Below are 18,788 nucleotides of genomic sequence, written 5' to 3' on the forward strand. Positions count from 1 at the left end.
GGGAGTCACAAAAGCCAGACACGACTGAAGTGACTTAGCATGCACATACGCTTGTTCTGTGGGGACATCACACATGTATTCTCCACCCTCAAAGAAGACAGACTGTCATTTGCCCCCGTTCAATTAATTTATTGAATAAGACCATGAACAGGGCCCTAGTTCAATTTAATTATCAAATAAGGCCATGAAAGATTGTCTCCTTAAATTCTCTTGTCTTTGGAAAGATTGAAACAGAATGATTTCTTATTGGTAATAGTGCACTTCCTCCTCCCCTCAAAAGATACTTTTCCCCCCACCTCTTTCTATTTACTGGCAGAAAGTTTAACATGTTCATGAAATTCTTTTTCTCACATCCAATTCCTTTATCTTCCTTCGAACAACTCCTAAGTATTTGACTGGTAAGTGATCTTTTTTTTAAAAAGTACCCATGTCCTCTGCCTTTCTCTTCTGAGGATGATATCCCTTTCTTCCCAGGGTTTCCCACAAAACTGGGAGACTTTTATTGCTTAAATTAGGCCTGAATTAGGTATGATGGTCAACTCTAATCGAGAGCATTGGCCAACCAACCAGAACCAAATATCAATAAACACAAATATGTCAGCATCTTCCATTTTAAATGCTGGTGCTGCTGGCATAACTCACTTCCACTCTGCAAGCCCAGGGTCCCCCTCTGGAGCTGCTCACCATCTCTTGCTTGCCCATGTTGAGGTGGAGCGCTGGCCAGGACGCATTGCTCTGAAGACTGACAGCCCTAATTCCTCCCCATCATTCTGCAGCTTGTCAGCAGGACCCAAGCAATAAAAAGATCAATAGGAAAACAAATCCCCCCTGATTAGGTCCTATTTGATCTTAAACCCACAGCATCCAAGATTTCAGCCACATAATACTGACTCTGGACAAGGGGAAGAGACTTAAGGAAATAAATGAGACTAGCACACGGAAGAAAGAAAACGGACATGCAACTAACTGCTAAAATATCTGAGAGCCTTCACTGCGGTTGGTGAGCTAAGCAAAGGGCAATGGCGTCTTTTCTCATTTTTTTTCAGCTTTTTATTCTCTACTATCCCTTCTCCCGGCAACAAATGTTTTGCTTTCAACAAATAAGAATCTGAAAAAGAATAAATATGATTATATGAATAACTGAAAAAGAATAGGTATGTGTATTTGAGTAACTGAATCACTTTTCCATACACCTGAAATTAACACAACACTGTAAATCAAATATACTCCAATAAAAAAAAAATCTCAGTAGAATGCTTGGGATGGAGTAAATGCTCAAATATACATATTTTTTTTCAGGTACTACTTTTTGATCAGAGATGCCTTTCTTTCTCTTGTACACTGGTGCTTTGTTTTCCACGCTGAAATTATAACGTACCCTAATGACAGCCAATGCAAGTCCTAGGAGTCGCCTTGCTACAAGCCATCAGCTGCGATCATATCAAGATGAATATATTGTCAGGAACCTGTAGGTAGCATTTCATTTACCCCACTCCCTCCCCTAAGACAGGCTCAGCCAGGGATTAGATTATTAGGCAAGCTTTCTGGACCCACTCCAAATGTAGATTGAAACTACAATTCGAAGGGAAACTTATAAAAGGTGATAGGAAATAAACCTTCTACAGAACACTTTTTATAAAAAAGAAAATTAACCTTTTCAAAGTTTAATTCCATCCTATGTACCCATAAATAGACCAGCTTACAGGAACTAAAAGCTAATCCTATAGTAATAACACAAAGCTTGATATCTCATTCCACACGATCATTAATACTGCTTTAAACATCACAAGAAATCTCTTCGACTTCTTAAGCTTTGTAATTCATTTCTGTACACCAATTCAAGAAACCTCATTAATTTAGGTGGCCTTTTTGTGGCACATCTGAGGCACGCAAATATTTGAGATTTTTACCTTAGGTCAGAGATTAAGAAAAAATTAACTTTTCATTTTCAGGAAGGATTTATAAAAGTGAAAAAAAAAACCACTTTTGACAGTAACGTGTTTATGTCATCTAGTTCGAAAATAAAACAGGCTGCACAGACCATCGGAAGTAAAAACTGAAATGAAAAAAGGAGAAAGCTTTATATAAATGGTAGAGGTATTTCTTAAGAAAGAAAAAAATCTGGTTACCTCTTCACCATTTTCTCCCATAACCCAGTTTCCATATTCCAAATGAGCGTAAGATTGAAGAGCTTTGATTTGGGAGAGGAAAAAAATCCTTTGAACACTGATCGACACGCGATTTGTGCAATTATTTTACCTAGATTTAACTCCCTCTTCTCAACTCTCTAGTCATTTGATTGACTGAGATGCTGTATCCATTGAGCTGGTTTACAATTATCCTTAAACCAGTGAAACTTCAAAGGCTGTTCAATAGGTATTTTCTGTTCTTCATTAGAACCCGTAAATGTATAACCTGCACATAAACAAGTCACTCTGCCTAATTAAATGGAATCTCTTCGTCTCTATTAAAAATTTAGAAGTGCTGCCTGAGTATAAACATGTCATCTGAGAAGGGGGGAGGGAGAACTCCTGTAACATCCGTGCATAACCAACTGAATCGCTTGTACGCAAAGGCACATTAATAATAGCAGAGATGCATATAAATTTTTCTAATTATTTTACTATCAAGAAAGACTGTTTAAAGGTAAAGGATATTCATTTTTGGCAGTTACCCCCTCAAGTATTATCTGAATAATAATATTTCTAGGGAAATGTAGTCTGGGTGCTTTAAATTTACTTCAGAGATTATCACATAGCCTTTCCCCTACTTTCTTTTTCAAGCATCTGTGTCCTGGAGGAAATAATGGTGTTTTTCTCTAATATTTGTATTTAGCTTAGAGAATGAGTTGTTTGTTCGGTTTTTTTTATTTTTTTTACCATATATCTAGAGCTATAACTCTTAGGAAGATAATCCCTAAAAGCTGTTTTGGAAGTGCAAATGTTCCTAAAGTGTTTTGAACTTGTATTGTTTGGCCTGTTGAAAAAAGCAATGGTTTTTAAACTGCCTTTTTTCCTAAAATTGATGTAGGAATTATAAAGCACCTCCAGCTAAACAAGCAGTTGAACTTGTGCTTCGGATTCACTTCCCAGGTTTCCAACATTCTTTAAAAAAAAAACATCTTTTCATAAAGTTTGAAACAATATTTGTGACATTGAGCTTTATGTCAGAAGACCAGGCAGAAATGGTAGCGTGTAAATGTTTGAGGAGGCAGATGTAGATTTTTGAGCTGTGAGGTGTTTTGTTAGCGCGCCCTCTTGTGGTCAAACATTATCAACACACTTTCTGCTCCACATTTTTTTAAAGAACAAGTTCAACAATTCACGTAGTCTAATTCTGACAAAAAGAAGCTGCAAGCCAGAGCTGAACGTTCTAGTCTTTTGTTCGGTTTTGGATCCTCTCCTATTCTCCAAAAACAACTTATAATGCATTCACTCAAGAGAACAGGAAAATGTATGAGAGTTCTTAAATGTACGAGATCTCTTAACATATACGTGCACAAGTTACACACAGTATTCCTAGTGATCTGGGAACAGATAAATTCTTCTACATGAAATGACACCCATCCCCAAAAGTCCTTCAGCAGGCCGTGGAAGGGATGGTTTCTTTCCCAGCATCCACACCCCTGGCAGATACCTATTTATAGCATTAGGTTGACATAACAGCTGTAAGCCAGATGGATGATGTCACCCATCACTGCCTGAAATGTCTTAAAATGCTGTGATGCAGACTAAACTCATCTGCAAGGAGAACATATATCCCCAGCGGACCAGAGGCCCAGCTGCCTCAGTCCTTGAGTAGAAGTAAGTGTAGCTTTTTTGTTATATCTGCTCCAAAAGAGCTATAGGTATCCAAATGAATGAAAAAATAGTGAATGAAGTAATTATATTCAGGTAGTTCCATAATTTGTTAAATAAGTAAAATACAAACCATTTAAGAAACTAACATCATGGCACCTGGCCCCATCACTTCATGGCAAATAGAACAAGAAAAAGTGGAGACAGTGATAGATTTTATTTTCTTGGGCTCCAAAATCACTGCAGATGGTGACTACACCATGAAATTAAAACATACTTGCTCCCTGGAAGGAAAGCTATGAAAAACTAGACAGCCTATTAAAAAGCAGAGATACTACTTTGCCAACAAAGGTCCGTATAGTCAAAGCTATGGTTTTTCCAGTAGTCATGTATGGATATGAGAGTTGGACCATAAAGAAGGCTGAGTGCCAAAGAATTGATTCTTTCAAACTGTAGTGCTGGAGAAGACTCTTGAGAGCCCCTTGGACTGCAAGGAGATCAAACCAGTCAATCCTAAAGGTAATAACCCCTAATATTCATTGAAAGGACTGATGGTGAAGCTGAAGCTCCAATACTTTGGCCACTTGACGCGACAAGCAGACTCACTGGAAAAGACCTTGATGCTGGGAAAGATTTGAAGGCAAAAGGAGAAGGGGTGGCAGAGGATGAGATGGTTAGATAGCATTACCCACTAAATGGACATAAATTTGAGCAAACTCCCAGAGGTAATAGATGACAGGGAAGCCTAGCATGCTGCAGTCCATGGGCTCACAAACAGTTGGACACGACTTAGCAACTGACCAACAAAACCACTTCTGTGGTTTCAGAATGTTCTACCTAGAAGCTTCACTGAAAATCAGGATCTTTATGATAAATCCTGCCTTTGACCAGAAAACCTGGGTTAAGCAGCATTGAGAAATGAGACCTTCTCTTTCACACATTGGATTTTAGACCTTGAGGGGAACCTGGAGATTATAAATTGCAAATTTGTCTCATCACAGGTTAAAAAATAAATTAATAAAAGCCCACTGAGGTGTAGGGATTTGCCCAAGGTCTCCTGGTAAAAAGAAGCAAGCCCAGGACTAGAAGGCCATCTCCCAAGTATACTAACTAGCATGGCCCATTCTCCTTGCCAAAGAGCATCCTGGCACCCAATTCCCTGTGGAGGCCTGGGGTCCACAATCTAGCTCAGTGGTCCCTGAACTGCTACTAAAACTACTTTTCTGCTAATGAGTGGTCTGTCCTTGTTCTCTCCTCACCTTAAGAAACAAATGATACTCTTTCTTTGTGTTCAGTCTTTGTTAGATTAGTATGTGTCTTGGTGTGTTTCTCCTTGAGTTTATCTTGTATGTGACTCTTTGTGCCTCTTGGACGTGATTGACTATTTCCATGTTGGGGAGATTTTCAACTATAATCTCTTCAAAAATTTTCTCATATCCTTTGTTTTTCTCTTCTTTTTCTGGGACCCCTATAATTCGAATGTTGGTGCGTTTGATATTGTTCCAGAAGTCTCTGAGACTATCCTCAGTTCTCTTCATTCTTTTTACTTTATTCTGCTCTTCAAAAGTTTTTTCCACCGTTTTATCTTCCAGCTCACTGATTCGTTCTTATGCTTCGGATACTCTGCCGTTGATTCCTTCTAGAGTATTTTTAATTTCAGCAACTGTGTTGCTTGTCTCTGCATGTGTATTCTTTAATTCTTCTAGGTCTTTGTCAATTGATTCTTGCATTTTCTCCATTTTGTTTCCAAGGCTTTTGATCATCTTTACTATCGTTATTCTGGATTCTTTTTCAGGGAGTTTGCCTGTTTCCTCTTCATTTATTTGGACTTCCGTGTCTCTAGTTTGTTCCTTCATTTATGTAGTATTTCTCTGCCTTTTCATTATTACCTTTTTTAAACTTATTGTGATTGAGGTCTCCATTTCCCAGGCTTCAAGGTTGAATTCTTTCTTCCTTTTGGTTTCTGCCCTCCTAAGGTTGGCCCAGTGGTTTGTTTAAGCTTCATATAGGGTGAGATTTGTGCTGAGTTTTTGTTTGTTTGTTTTTCCTCTGATGATAATCAAATAGGTAATCCTGTCTGCTGGTGGTTGGGTTTATATTTTTGTTCTGTTTGTTATTTAGATGAGGCGGCCTACACAGGGTGCTACTGGTGGTTGGGTGATGCCAGGTCTTGTGTTCAAGTGGTTTCCTTTGTGTGAGTTCTCACTATTTGATATCCCCTAGGGTTAGCTCTCTGGTAGTCTAGGGTCATGGTACATATTCACAATTAAATATTACACAGCCATAAAAAGGAACACATTTGAGTCGGTTCTGATGAGGTGGATGAACCTAGAACCTATTATACAGAATGAAGTGAGTCAGAAAGAGAATGATAAATATTGTATTTTAACATGCATATGCGGAATCTAAAAAAAAAATGGTACTGAAGAATTTATTTACAGGGCAGCAATGGAGAAACAGACATAGACTTATGGACATGGGGAAAGGGGAAGAGAGGGTGAGATGTATGGAAAGAGTAACATAGATAGCCATATGTAAAATAGACAGCCAATGGGAATTTGATGTACGGCTCAGGAAACTTAAAGAGGGGCTCTGTATCAGCCTAGAGGGGTGGGATGGGGTGGGATGGGGAGGGAGATGGGAGGGAGGTTCAAAAGGGAGGGGCTATATGTATACCTATGGCTGATTCATGTTGAGGTTTGGCAGAAAACAACAAAATTCTGTAAAGCAATTATCCTTCAATAAAAAAAAATTTTTTTAAAGAAACAAATGACAACCATATTCTTTAAAACAAGACTAGCAGCTACTGCAAACCACAACCAAACTCAATACAACACCGAATACAATATCCTCCCCCAAAATGTCCAGAATTCCCAGTCCATGTGGGGTCATTTACTGTGGTGGCTTCCCTCGTAGCTGAGTTGGTACAGAATCTGCCTGTTGTGCAGGAGACCTGGGTTTGATCCCTGAGTTGGGAAGATCACCTGGAGAAGGGAATGGCAACCTACTCCAGTATTCTTGCCTAGAGAATTCCATGGACAGAGGAGCCTGGCAGGCTACAGTCCATGGGGTCACAGAGAGTCACACTGTGGAGCTCATCAGCCAAACTTTTTATACAAAATGGAATTAGAGTATGTAAGGGAACCAGTAATGTGCCATTTTTATTATAAACGCCAGTGTTAATACTCCTCCATGACTGACTTTATAGGATATTGGTCATTCATGAAAATAAAAGCCCACAGGATGACTCACTGTAAGTAAAAGAGCTGAAGAGGGGCATCATCAGTTGCCCCCAGTTGACGATACATTACATGCAGATGTGTACATAGCAGAGTTCTCTGAGGTTGATGGAAATCCACCAAGATCGGATGTGGTTGTGGTCATAACATAGATGCCCACAAGATGGCACTCTTCTTTACCTTTAATTCATAAGCCAAAAAGGAATTTTCTACACAGTCTAACAATAAATGGGATATGTAGGTAACTCCATATAGAATCAAGTTCAATGTTGTAACACGCGTCACAGTGATGAAAATCTGCCCCTCACCTCATTGAGGATGAGGTTTGTGTTGATGGAGGACAGAAAGGCCTGGAAAGATGGGTGTTGGTGCTCTGAGGAAATGCCAGACCTTGGGAAAAAGGGTGTGTGTGTGTGTCTGTGTCTATGTGTGTCTGTGTGTCTCTGTGGGTATGTGTGTACCATATGGTTCCATATTTTTCCTAAAAGGTAAGTTCTGTCTTAAAACTATGTTAATTAGATAGGTTGCCTACTGTCTTAAGACTTCTCTATCTTCAAGGCCAAAATAGAGGCATTCCAACTACTGTGCCTTGCTCCACAAAGTCCCCTCTGAAGAAGCTTTTCTGTCTTTGTCACATACACGCACAGAGCACTCCCTCTCCTGTGCTGGGAGTGGGGAACTACCAAGTTCTCTTTAGTAGGTGGAAGATAACATCTGATTTGGCAGGAAGATGGACAAAGGAAAATAATAGACGGACATTATCAGAAGACCTCAGTGACCAGGCCAGAGCTCTCAAAGCTCACTTTCACAGCACTCCAGTTCCACAAACTAGACAGAAATGTGTTGCCAATAAAAAAAAAACGCTGGCTTCTTAACAAATGGTCCTGGAACAACTGAATGCCCACACACAAGATGGACTCTAGGCACAGACCTGGCATGATGCAGTCCATGGAGTCGCAGAATTGGACACGACCTAGTGACTGAACAGCAACAAAGCATAGACTTTACACCTTACACAAAAATTAACTCAGAGTAGATCGTAGGCCCCAACATAAAATGGAAAAATAAAAAAACTTCTTAAACATGGAAGAAAATCTACATGCCTGTGGATTTGGTGATGAATTTTTAAATACCAATAGCACAGTCGATGAAAAGAAAAATTAGTTGGACTTCATCAAACTTAAAATTTCTGCTCTGTGAGAGACACTGATAAGAAAATGCAAAACTAAGCCACAGACTAGAGGAAAATATTTGCAGAACACGTACCTGATAAAGGGCCAATATCCAAAATCTGAAAGAACTCTTAAAAGTCAATGATTTAAAATAAAGAATTAAAAGGAGTCAAAAATTTGAGCAGACACCTCACCAAAGAAGATACAGATGGCAAATAAGCATATGAAAGGTGCTTAATAAGTTCAGATCAGTTCAGTCGCTCAGTTGTGTCCGACCCTTTGCGACCCCATGGACTGCAGCACGCCAGGCCTCCCTGTCCATCACCAACTCCCGGAGTTTATCCAAACTCATCTCCATTGAGTCTATGATGCCATCCAACCATCTCATCCTCTGTCATCCCCTTCTTCTCCTGCCCTCAATCTTTCCCAGCATCAGAGTCTTTTCAAATGAGTCAGAGGTGGCCAAAGTACTGGAGTTTCAGCTTCAACATCAGTCCTTCCAATGAACACCCAGGACTGATCTCCTTTAGGATGGACTAGCTGGATCTCCTGGCAGTCCAAGGGACTCTCAAGAGTCTTCTCCAACACCACAGTTCAAAAGTATCAATTCTTCAGTGCTCAATACTACTGGTCATTAGGGGTTTGCAAGTGAAAACAACGAGATACCATTACAAGATGATTAGAATGACAAAATTAAAAAAAAAAAAAAAACCTGACACTACCAAATGCTGGCAAGAATGCAGGGTACAGGAACACTCACTCAGTACTGATGGAAACACAAAACAGTACAGCCACTGTGAAAGATATTTTGGTAGTTTCTTACAAAACTAGACATAGTCTTACCACCTGACTCAGCAATTGTATTCCTAAGAATTGTGTCCCAAGACGGCATCATCAATTCGATGGACCCTGTCAAAAACTGGAAGTAACCAACATGTCCCTTAATAGACAAATGGATAAATAAACTGTGCTACCCCCAGACAATGAAGCATTCCTCATTTGATAAAAACAAGCAAGCAATCAAGTCATTGAAAAATATGGATTTATCTTAAGTGCGTATCACCAAATGAAAGAAGTCAGTTTGGGGAAGCTGCCTACTATGTGGTACCAAATATATAACATTCAGGAAAGGAAAAACTATAAAGCTGATAAACATATCACTGGCTGCCAGGAGTTGAGGGGGGAGGTAAGGTTGAGGAGGTGAAGAGCAGCGGATTTGGGGGGTGGGGCAGTGATTCTGTGTGATACTGTAAAGCAGACACAAACTAGGGAAAAAAATTATTTACAAGATTCCAAAGTGGAATAGACTGGAATAAAAAGTATGATAAGCCAACTGTTAGGTCCACAAATCAAGGCAAATTGGAAGTGGTCAAACAGGAGACAGCAAGAGTGAATATTGACATTTTAGGAATCAGCAAACTAAAATAGACCAGAATGGGCAAATTTAACTCAGATGACCATTATATCTACTATTTGTGGTCAAGAATCCCTTAGAAAAAATGGAGTAGCCCTCATAGTCAACCAAAGAGACTGAAATGCAGTACTTGGATGCAATCTCAAAAATGACAGAATGATCTCTGTTCATATCCAAGGCAAACTATTCAATATCAGAGTAATCCAAGTCTATGCCATGACCAGTAATCCTGAAGAAACTGAAGTTGAATGGTTCTATGAAGACCTACAAGACCTTCTAGAACTAATGCCCCCCAAAAGATGTCCTTTTCATTATAGGGGACTGGAATGCAAAAGTAGGAAGTCAAGAAACACCTGCAGTAACAGGCAAATTTGGCCTTGGAGTACAGAATGAAGCAGGGCAAAAGCTAATAGAGTTTTTCCAAGAGAACGCACTGGTCATAGCAAACACCCTCTTCTAACAACACAAGAGAAGACTCTACACATGGACATCACCAGATGGTCAACACTGAAATCAGATTGATTGTATTCTTTGCAGCCAGAGATGAAGTAGGTATGGAAAACAAGTCAGGAAAAACAAGACCAGGAGCGGACTGTGGCTGAGATCATGAACTCCTTATTGCCAAATTCAGACTTAAATTGAAGAAAGTATGGAAAACCACTAGACCATCCAGGTATGACCTAAATCAAATCTATTTGATTTTATTACGATTATACAGTGGAAGGGAGAAACAGATTTAAGGGACTAGACTTGATAGAGTGCCTGATGAACTATGGATGGAGGTTCATGACATTGTACAGGAGACAGGGATCAAGACCACCCCCAAGGAAAAGAAATGCAAAAAAGCAAAATGGCTGTCTGAGGAGGACTTACAAATAGCTATGAAAAGAAGAGAAGCGAAAAGTAAAAGAAAAAAGGAAAGATACATCCATTTGAATGCAGAGTTCCAAAAGAATAGCAAGGAGAGATAAGAAAGCCTTCCTCATTGATCAATGTGAAGAAATAGAGGAAAACAATAGAATAGGAAAGACTAGAGATCTCTTCAAGAAAATTAGAGATACCAAGGGAACATTTCATCCAAAGATGGGCTCAATAAAGGACAGAAATGGTATGGACCTAACAGAAGCAGAAGATATTAAGAAAAGGTGGCAAGAATACACAGAAGAACTATACAAACAAGATCTTCACGACCCAGATAATCACAATGGTATGATCACCCACCTAGAGCCAGACTTGCCAGAATGTGAAGTCAAGTGGGCCTTAGGAAGCATCACTAAGAACAAAGCTAGTGGAGGTGATGGAATTCCAGTTTAGCTATTTCAAATTCTAAAAGATGATGCTGTGAAAGTGCTGCACTCAATATGCCAGCATATTTGGAAAACTCAGCAGTGGCCACAGAACTGGAAAAGGTCAGTTTTCATTCCAATCCCAAAGAAAGGCAATGCCAAGGAAGGAACAAACTACTGCACAATTGCACTCATCTCTCACACTAGCAAAGTAATGCTCAGAATTCTCCAAGCCAGGCTTCAACAGTACATGAACTGTGAACTTCCAGATGTTCAAGCTGGTTTTAGAAAAGGCAGAGGAACCAGAGATCAAATTACCAACATCCGTTGGATCATTGGAAAAGCAAGAGAGTTCCAAAAAACATCTATTTCTGCTTTACTGACTAGGCCAAAGCTTTTGACTGTGTGGATCACCAGTGGAATTGTGGAAATTCTTAAAGAGATGGGACTATCAGACCACCTGACCTGCCTCTTGAGAAATCTGTATGCACATCAAGAAGCAACAGTTAGAACTGGACATGGAACAACAGACTGGCTCCAAATAGGAAAAGAAATATGTCAAGGCTGTATATTGTCACCCTGCTTATTTAACTTATATGCAGAGTACATCATGAGAAACGCTGGGCTGGATGAAGCACAAGCTGGAATCAAGACTGCCAGGAGAAATATCAATAACCTCAGATATGCAGATGACACCACCCCTGTGGCAGAAAGTGAAGAAGAACTAAAGAGCCTCTTGATGAAGGTGAAAGAGGAGAGTGAAAAAGTTGGCTTAAAGCTCAAGTTCAGAAACCTAAGATCATCGCATCAGGTCCCATCACTTCGTGGAAAATAGATGGGGAAACACTGGCAGACTTTATTTTGGGGGGGAGTCCAAAATCACTGCTGATGGTGACTGCAGCCATGAAATAAAAAGACTCTTACTCCTTGGAAGAAAAGTTGTGACCAACCTACACAGCATATTAAAAAGCAGAGACATTACTTTGCCAACAAAGGTCCATCTAGTCAAGGCTATGGTTTTTCCAGTAGTCATATATGGAGGTGAGAGTTGGACTATAAAGAAAGCTGAGCACCGAGGAATTGATGCTTTTGAACTGTGGAACTTTTGAACTCTTGAGAGTCCCTTGAACAGCAAGGAGATCCAACCAGTCCATCCTAAAGGAAATCAGTCCTGAATATTTATTGGAATTATTGATGTTGAGGCTGAAACTCCAATACTTTGGCCACCTGCTGCAAAGAGCTGACTCATTGGAAAAGACCCTGATGCTGGCAAAGATTGAGGGCAGGAGGAGAAAGGGATGACAGAGGATGGGACAGTTGGGTGGCATCACCAGTTCAATGGACATGAGTTTGAGTAAACTCCAGGAGTTTTTGATGGACGGGGAGGCATGGCGTATTGCAGTCCATGGGGTTACAAAGAGTCAGACACGATTGAGTGACTGATGTGAGCTGAACCCAACTGTATTACAAATGTATGAAACAACTTTATTAAACAGGCTGGGGGGGCAATAGTGCTAATCCTAGTAACTCTAAAAATCAGTAGAATCTGTAACACCAAAGGAAACAGGAACTGCACACAGCATTACACTCCAGTCAATAAAGACTTTTCCTTGGGGATGCGAGTTAACAATTCTGATATCTATACAAATACATTGGAATTGAACAACTAAGTTAAAGGGTGGCAGATGGCAGGAAGCAGATGTCTCATCGCTGGAGTGTGAATTTACAGATAAAGAAGGGGAGATGGATAGAATGAGCCATGCAGTGGTGGACTGGAGCTGGAGATATTAGTATGCACTCATACTCAGCTTAATACACATGCAGATGGTTACATACAGAAAATTTTATAGGCATGTATATATACACAGATAGAGCTTCCCTCACAGCTCAGTTGGTAAAGAATCTGCCTGCAGTGCAGGAGGCTCCGGTTCGATTCCTGGGTCAGGAAGATCCCCTGCAGAAGGGATAAACTACCCACTCCAGTATTCTTGGGCTTCCCTGTGGCTCCCTGGTAAAAGAATCCACCTGCAGTGTGGGAGACCTGGGTTCCATCCCTGGTTGGGAAGACCCCCTGGAGAAGGGAACAGCTACCCACTCCAGTATTCTGGCCTGGAGAATTCCATGGACTGTACAGTCCATGGGGATGCAGAGTCGGACACGACTGAGCCACTTCACACATACACAGATCAGTACACATACATTTCCTTGCTCTTTCAGCTGAGAGGACCCACAAGCAATGCCATCCCCACAGCAATGAGCACACCTGATGCCCAGACCCTGGTTTCTGATACTATTCTCGGTGAAAGGAGCCAGGGCTGCTTGGAGAAGCAGTAGATTCAAGGACTAGAGCAGGAAATACACAAGATGAGTTTGGAACATATGTAGCTCCAAGAAACAAAGAACTGCTCAAAAAAACTGATGTGTCATAGGGACACAGTGTTATGGGAAACACACTGACTGAATCACCAGCATGAGTTATTTTCTGACAGGAAGCTCTGGTAAGGAACACAGAATTAACAAGCCACCACCAATTGGAAGAATCCAGGTCAAAGGTCAAAAAACACCACGCATCCTACCACCTCCCAGAATCCTTCTTGCTGGCATCCACCTTGGCTGAGCAATGCATGTGCCACGAGGAAGGACCCTGAGTCAGAGAGACTGGCCAAACACAGCCCCAAAACTAACCCCATGACCATAAAACCCGAGACTGTGAGCCACGCGGCAGGCCTCCTGGGCTCCCTTACTCTCCTGTTCTCGGCCCAGGCGCCCCCCCAATACAGTCTCTTGCTTTGTCAGCCCTTGTGCTGAATGTGCTGAACTCTCTTAGACAATTCATTTCTGAGTGTTAGAGAAGAGCTTCCTTTCAGAAGAGTGTTAGAAGGGGTCCCCTTTCCTGCAACAACAGGAGTCAACTGAAAGAGCTCCCAATGGCCAAAACGGGAACAATCAGAGCAAGAAAATTACGTAGCATTGGATTACAACCTAAAACATGAAGTAAATATCCATGAGGCCATACTGATATAAACTACTGATTAAATACAAAGGGAAAGGAGACAAAGCCACTCTGCAGAATTCCAAACAACTTATACAGATACTCCATCCTCAAGGAGATGGCACGTAACTCCACACTTCTTAAGTCACTTCCTTCCACAGAGGACAGCGTGGAAACAGGAGGAAGGAGTAAGACAGACAACCCAAGAAGATGATCAGTGTTAACATCTAAGTGATGTTACAGTGATGGGAGGACCTGTGATACAAGATGAGGAAGATGGCATCTTACCTCTGCAGTCTTCCTCCAAAAATACACTAATCTAATCATGAGGAGAACATCAGACAAATTCCAACTGAGGAACATTCTACAAAATATCTGACCAGCAATCCTCAAAACTGCCAAAGTTACCCAAAACAAGAAAAGTTTGAGTAACTACCATATAAAAGCGCCTGAGAAGACACTACTACATGTAATATTGTGGGTGGAATCATGGAACAGAAAAAGGACGTAAGGGGAAAACTGAATAAACTATGGGTTTAAATTAGTAACAATATATCAATGTTGGTTTATTCGTTGTAACAAACATATCACACTCTCATGTTTTTAAAAAGGGAACACTGGATGTGGGAATATAGGTACTCTTTTACTATCTTCACAGTAATTTTGTAAATCTTAAACTATTCTAAGATTAAAAGCTTGCTATAAGGAGTGTTAACAGTCTTTTCCCACTTCACACACATGCACACACACAAAATTAATGAACAGATTTTTCTTCCATTTTTATTAAAATTCTGCTGCAGAGGCAGTGAATGAGTTAATTACCAACTCTGTTTGAGTAAGAGTGTTAAGAGATTTGGGTTCCACTTCTTACTGGCCATAAGATTTTGGGAAAGTCAACCTCGCTGAGCCTCAGTTCTCTCGTCAGTCAAATGGGCTCATGATTCCTATTTCCAGGCATGCTGGAGGAATTAAACATCATAATCTATGCTAAACTCATAACACAGCACTTGACATAGAGTAAGTTCAAGAGATTGCTGCTGTTACAAGCTAGCTAGTGTGGACTGATTGATCAAACAAATGTCCTGGTAGTAAATAGATTTCAAAGAAAAACTCAGAATGTAAAAAATCTCTAGACTGGTTTCCTTATTGTGGAGGATGGAATGACAAAGTTTTACTCTTAACCCATCAAGCATCAACATCAGTTCCCTAAAAATATTCAATAGGTACTTACTCCAGGTTCAAGCAATACAATCTAATTCACAGAGAGCCAGGTTCAAGCAATACAGTCTAATTCATACAGAGCCAGTCTCTATGGGAGAGATATGGGGTTTTTTTTTTTTTTTCCTCTAATCAGCTCAGTCTGGCTCCGGGGCTCAGCCCATACTGATGGGTCTTTAGTCTCTGGCTCTGTGGGTGCAGCCTGAAAAAGGTGCTTCCTCACCCTTCCCTTGTGCCTTTTTTTTTCTGCCTCTCCTCTTGCTCCTTCACTCCCTCTTCTCCCCAGACCTCCCTCCCAGGCCTGTCTGCAGAGATCCACCTCTGCTTCATGGTCAAGTCCAGAGACTAAAACCTTATACCCAGCAATGACTCACACCCACTAGCAAGCCTCCTTATAATGCTACGAAACTCAGCGGGGACATTTATAAAGCTCTCAAAACAATGTGGGGAAATGCTTATGTTTTATGTTTTCATATTTAGTGAAGGCAGGTCCCCAAACTCAATATACATTGTGTTCACTAATATCTTTAAACATGCATGGGGATTAAAAAAAAAAAAAAAAAGCTATACTAGACCTAAATGTTAACAATGGTTTTCACTGGATACCTGTTATTTTTACATGTTTTTCTTCATAATTTAAAAAATATTTTTCATGTTTTCTACATCAGGTTACTATTACAGTCAGGAAAAAAACTTAAAGCTGTGGAGCCCACTGTAACAATTGCTTACATTTGTCTAAAACAGAAAGGTTACCTTTTAGGTTATGCTGGACATGTGACAGTCAAGTTGATTTTTTATGATTAAACTGTTTTAAAAAAAGAAAGGAAAAGAAGACGCTCACAGGGGAGTTTCATTGTAAAAGGCCTCCTTCTACTCCTTGGCCCCAGCAAGGCAGGCTGCAGGACACGAGGAGAGGACAGTGCAGGAAGAGCCACCACACACACTTCATTTCCTAGAAATATTTTACACACATATTTGGGAGGCATGGAAACTCCACATACATGATTATAAAATTCCCCATCCATAAACCTACTTCTCACTTATATAACACATTCTGTGATGTCCCCAGAAGTGACTCCTAGGGGCTTGGCCCCAGGAACAAGAGTGAAAGCACTGCATGGAGGTAAGACTCACCACGCTGGTTTAACACATCCATCTGAAACAGACACCACACACTGCGGGCTTCTGGCCTTTTCCATGTTTGCTGAGCTTGTGGGGCCAAAACTCCCCTGAATCTAGGTGGCCTGCTAGTCCCTACACTTTTTATGATTATCTTTAACTTCAGCCATCTGACTTACAGCAGCAGACCTGAATCTAGACACAAGCTACCCACTGGGCACCCCCAAATCTGTATTCTTTACTGGGGCAGCGGTAGAAAATGACTGATTATTTAACTCACCTCTGAAAGGGAGCCCTCATAAACCTTTGATATCTAAGCCAAAGTTTCATCCTAAAATATAGCTGACCCTTGAGCAAGGCAGGTTTGAACGGCAGTTTGCACTGAGCTTACAGGTAGGTTTTTTCCAACATATATAGTACCTGTGTTTTACACTATATAGATCTTTAATTAAATGTGGGGGTGGGGGGGGGGAGTCTGCATTCAATTAGAGATCGCACTATGCAGGATCCAAAGAACTAGGGCTTGAATATGGAAAAAAATAAAGGCAGGAGGAGAAGGGGACAGCATGAGATGGCTGAATAGCATCATCGACTCAATGGACATGAGTCTGAGCAAACTCCAGGAGACAGTGAAAGACAGGGAAGCCCTGGCGTGCTGCACGCAGTCCATGGGGTCGCAAAGAGTCGAGTGAACAACAACGAGGGCTTGAATTCGGATTCTATCCAAATTCTTTAAGCTTCCAGCTCTTAGGTGAATCGTGTACCAATTCCTTTGTTTTCAAGACAGAGATAGAGCATGAGGGATTTCCACTCCATGGGAGGTCGGCGCCCCTAACCCGTGCGTGGTTCAAGGGTCAAATGACCTATCTTACCTGGCTCTTCCACTTAAATGTCTTGAATTTAGTTTCTAGTAATGCTGCATATTGAGTTATCCTCCCAGCGCAAAACTTCCCAGCCAGGCTGCTGGGATGGCGAGCGGCCCATAGGACGCCGAGCCTGCGGGACTAAGGAGCATTGTGATGAGTCCCACCTGCAGGAGGCACTTGCACGTGGCGTGGGCGGAGCCACTAGCACCCCACCCCGCCCCCACTCCTTGGCAACCCGGGGGCGTGCGCCGCTCGCTCCCCGCCCACCTCCCCGTGTGCTTCAGGCCCCGGGCCAGCGCGCTAGGCGAGGTTGCCTAGGGGACCGAGGGGCGCATCCCGCCCACCTAGCTTCTCCTCCACCAGCCCACCCGCCAGCAAGTGTGGTTCCTCCAGGGGAAGATAGGAGGCTTTCTACTTGGAATATCTTGAGGGTTGCATGGCTGTAAAACGCATTTCACCAGAGAGGACTGAAACCAGAGCGCGCTCATCAGCCCGTGTGGGAAACCAGTGCTCAACAGCAGCTACGGCGCTGATGTTGAGCTAAACATCAGTGCTGAACATCAGCTAAGGACCACGGCAGCTCAGAAACAATCCTGTTCCTCCACCTTGAAAGTACCTACCAAGCCCTCCAGGGCCAGTTCCCCGCCACCCTGCGCATGACCACGCCCTGAGTGTCTGGGAGGGCCTCTCAGGCCTGCATGGCCCACCTGCACTACAGATGGATTCCTGGCGAGACAGGCCCACATGGCTGATATTCGCTCCTGCTTCCAAAAAGCAACAGGCTTCATTGGGTCTGGGAAAAGGGAGGCAAGGGCCCGGTCCACTGCGAGGCAGGGATCTGGCATTAGCCAGCCCTCTGCATTGCTCACTTCTTGGAGACCAGAAGTTCCACCTGAAGGAGGCCTTCAATCATAGTAAGCAGAGGAGGACTGCGATCTCCCCCAAAGTTGGCTTCCTGGGCCAGCCCTGCAGTGTGAACCTGAGACCCTACATCCCACGACCTTCTCCGGGCTCCCTGCTGCCTGGAGGACACAGCCGGCCCTTCATGTAAGGCCCATGTGCAGATACTGAGCCCTGATGCACAGGGTTCCTACGGCACATTCCCTTCCCCACCCAGAGGGCACCAGTGCCCACCCCCTGGACAGTCCCAGAGCTCAGCAGGAGCCCCATGGCCACAGCCCCATCCTGCTAAAACTGGGATGGGGAGCCAGCCCAGCCCCAAGAATAGTGTGGTTGATTTATAAACTGATGGACATTTCGTCCCTGTGCGGTACTGCACACCTCACTGTTCAGGTTGCCCCAGAGGGAGAGAGTGGCCACCAGGCTTGCAGATGTCAGACGGACCTAGAGGATAGGCTCTGAGAGGGAAGAAAGGTCAAGTCGTTTCAAGAGCACAGCCTGTGCTGACCAACCACTGTTCTTCCAGAGCCCCTGCCCTCTCAGGACTGCCCATTCCTTGAAGCTCAAAATTTGCCTTTCCATTTCAAGTACAAGGCAATAAATACTTGTATTCACGTGGGAGAAAGCAGTTGCTAGGCAAGGAGAAAAGACAGTTACAAAGCCAACTGATTTTGCAGGAAGCATGATTTCTACCTTATTTTGTTAACTTTGGTCGTCTCCGTCTCTGTCGCTTCAGGGCATAAGCTGATCACCATCTAGTCAGGAAAGCAACCTGCAGGGTTTGT

The 18,788-nt window shown here is 42.2% G+C and overlaps 1 long non-coding RNA gene across 1 annotated transcript in view; it reads right to left on the bottom strand.

Moving 5' to 3' along the window:
* LOC122705142 overlaps window positions 1-18,788 on the bottom strand; it is an 80,447-nt gene extending 61,659 nt beyond the window's left edge. The window contains exon 1 of the long non-coding RNA XR_006344043.1: window positions 18,697-18,788. This is a non-coding gene — a long non-coding RNA (uncharacterized LOC122705142). The remainder of the gene's footprint in view (window positions 1-18,696) is intronic.

This window comes from Cervus elaphus, chromosome 12 (assembly GCF_910594005.1).
Source record: "Cervus elaphus chromosome 12, mCerEla1.1, whole genome shotgun sequence".
Lineage (NCBI taxonomy): Eukaryota > Metazoa > Chordata > Mammalia > Artiodactyla > Cervidae > Cervus > Cervus elaphus.